Here is a 3,230-nt window from a genome sequence, read left to right as displayed (position 1 = left end):
TCTAGTTGCAAATTGTAATCCACGAGATTCGGTGTACTGTCTTTTGGTCCAATAAGTAATATCTCTGTCTTATCCGAATTTAATAGGAGAAAATTATTGGTCATCCATTCTTTTACATTTTTAACACACTCCGTTAGCTTAGATAATTTAGAAGTTTCATCTGGTCTTGTTGAGATATATAGTTGAGTATCATCGGCATAACAGTGGAAACTAATCCTGTATTAGGGCTGGGCGATATAGTTCAAATGTATCAACGTTATAATGTTTCATATCGTTCGGTATCAATAATTATTGACATTTTTTATAACCTTTTTTAAAACACAGAGCTATTTAATTGGAGTTATTTTTATAGTGCAGCAGTCGTGTCTGTCCGTCTAAAAAATGTGCTGAATATGTGTTCTGTGTGAATGGCTAGGTTTGGGTTTTCACCTAATCAAGATCTTCTCCGCGTTGAGCTTCTATATTTCTCTAATATTTTGAATGCATAGCACAGCAGCGGCGCGTCTCGTGGGCTAGACTAACAAAACATTAAAATGCAACAACATCTTCTCCGCGTTGAGCTTCTATATTTCTCTAATGTTTTGAATGAATATGAACTAGTCGTGCAACTACACTTACATCATCATCACCGCGTCTCGCTCCACTGATGACGCTCCCTGACGCACTCCTAACATTCAAATGCAAATGTTTATTTTAAATTTGACTCATATTCATTCTTTACTCACAATCTCTTCATCACAGGCAGCACAGCACTCATGTTTGTGTTTGTGTGCGGTCTGCGTTACTCAGAGCACGTGCCTACAGTATATCATGCACTATATCGAACATTTTTATATCGTTATCGAAGAAGGTGTACCGTCGATAAATATCGATACCGTTTTATCGCCCTGGCCTTTCCCGTATTTTCTAATAATATTACCAAGGGGCAACATGTATATTGAAAATAGCAGAGTACCTAGGACAGATCCTTGTGGCACTCCATACTTTACTGGTGATAATTGAGATGACTCCCCGTTTAAATAAACAAAGTTTTAAAATAATGTTTTGAAATAGATTTTAAAAATAAAAATATTTTTATAAATTGCAACATTATATCTATCTATATTCATCTATATATATGAATTAAACATGTATGTGTAACCGTTGAAAAACGTTTGTAACTGTTATTGTGCTGTGGATATGAATCAGTATTGCGTGTGATGTTGACTCGTGTGTGTGTGTGTGTGTGTGTGTGTGTGCGCGTGCGTGTGTGTGTGCGTGTGTGTGTGTGCGCTGCAGGTTGGCCCCTATGCGTCTCTACACTCTTACACTCTCTCACTTCGTTCTGGTGTTCGTGGTTTTCTTCTTCTGCTTCGGCGTCTCCACTCTCATCGGTGTGTCAGGTAGTCAGGTAACTTTCCCAGCATTCACCTGCTCGCTGTCGAGCTCCTAACGTTTCATTCGAGACCCTCAGAGACCTAGTGTGTCATTTCACAACTCTCGTTCAGTGCACTTAAAACGTAAAAATGCCTGTTTATTTGAACACATCTACCATTTAAATCTTCCGTTATGATGAAGTTACTAAACAGTTTATTTTGAGTGAATATTACAAGTCTCCAGATCATGAAGCTTTATATATATATATATAGATACACGCGTATATAAAATCCAGACTAGATCGAATCCCAGCAGACTGAGCGCTGTGTTTCAGTAACTCTAAACGAGTGCATTCTCAGAGAAAGGCACACAGTGGCTGATTTCTATCGTGGCAGGACTGAAACACACAAAAGCAAGGCATTATTATACGAGATGTGCAGCTGAACTGACTGATAAACGTCTCTCCTGCAGGACCGAAGATCATCAGTGAGAATTATTGCAACAGTTTAGACATCAGCGCCAATGGATCAAAGGTGAGAGTCGTGCGATCAGCTGCAGATTTGCTCCTAAATATTTATTTCTTTTGTCTCTCCTGCTCACCAGTGCTGCATTTGTTTGATCATAAAAACAGTAAATATTATTAGAATCTAAATCAGCTGTGTTCTATGTGAATATGTGTTAAACTGTAATGTATTTCTGTGATGTGCAGCTGTATTTTCAGCATCATTCCTCCAGTCTTCAGTGTCACATGATCTTCAGAAATCAGTATAATATGCTGATCTGCTGCTCGAGACACATTTCTGATTATTAGCAGTGTTGAGAACAGTTGTGCTGCACAATATTATTGTGGAAACCTTCATAGTGTATTTTTCAGGATTCAGAATATTTCATATTTTTATTGTATTTTTAATCAGATAAATGCAGTCTTGGTGAGCAGAAGAGACTTCTTTCAGAAACATTTAAGTGTCTCTATTATTCCAAGCTTTTGAGGGTTAGTGTAAGTGTATTTTGGGGTTAAATGTGAGTGGTTTTGTCTTCAGACCGGCCCTTTCAACCTCAGATCTCAGCTGCTGTCCAACTACAACCAGCAGCTCTGGCTCACGTGCATCATTCAGCTGGACAGCAACAGTGAGCCGCGTCTTCATGCACTGATTCACTGGCTCTGTTTGTGAGCGAGTCGTGCTGATGAAGTGTGTCTTCAGTTGCAGATTTGAGTTTGAGGGAGTTTGGGATGAACGTGGAGCTGCAGGGTGTGACGCAGGACGCCAGCGTGATGCGCATCAGCAACAACATGCACAACAAGAACCGAAGCCTGCACTGCACCGCCGTGAGTGTGTGTGTATGTGTGTGTGCGTGCGTGCGTGTGTGAGAGAGAGTGTATGTCTCTGTGTGTGCGCGCGTGTCTGTGTGTGTTTCTGTGCACGTGTCTGTGTGTGCACTTGCCTGTGTGTGTGCGCATGTCTGTGTGTGAGAGTGTGTGTGTGTCTGTGCGCATGTCTTTGTGTGTGTGTCTGTTTGTGTGTGTGACGCTCCGGCCGTCAGTCCGATCCTCATGAGTGCGCGCGTGTGTGTCTGTGTGCGCGCGTGTCTGTGTCTGTGTCTGTGTGTGTGTGTGTGTGTGTGTGTGTGACGCTCCAGCTGTCAGTCCGATCCTCATGAGTGTGTGTGTGTGTGTGACGCTCCAGCTGTCAGTCCGATCCTCATGAGTGTGTGTGTGTGTGTGACGCTCCAGCTGTCAGTCCGATCCTCATGAGTGTGTGTGTGTGTGTGACGCTCCAGCTGTCAGTCCGATCCTCATGAGTGTGTGTGTGTGTGTGTGTGTGTGTGTGTGTGTGTGTGTGGGACCCGCAGGGTGTCTGTGGGGTTATCCAGTG

General features: G+C 42.3%; 1 protein-coding gene across 4 annotated transcripts in view; it reads left to right on the top strand.

Annotated features, from left to right (window-relative positions):
* Positions 1–3,230, top strand: part of LOC107570171 (transmembrane protein 181-like) — a 22,664-nt gene that overhangs the window by 3,116 nt on the left and 16,318 nt on the right. The window lies entirely within an intron of this gene.

The sequence above is a fragment of the Sinocyclocheilus grahami genome, unplaced genomic scaffold (genome assembly GCF_001515645.1).
Source record: "Sinocyclocheilus grahami isolate Dianchi unplaced genomic scaffold, SAMN03320097.WGS_v1.1 scaffold1423.1, whole genome shotgun sequence".
In the NCBI taxonomy this organism is placed as follows: Eukaryota; Metazoa; Chordata; class Actinopteri; order Cypriniformes; family Cyprinidae; genus Sinocyclocheilus; species Sinocyclocheilus grahami.
Note: the sequence above shows the minus strand (reverse complement) of the source record. Positions and strands in the feature narration are given on the sequence as shown.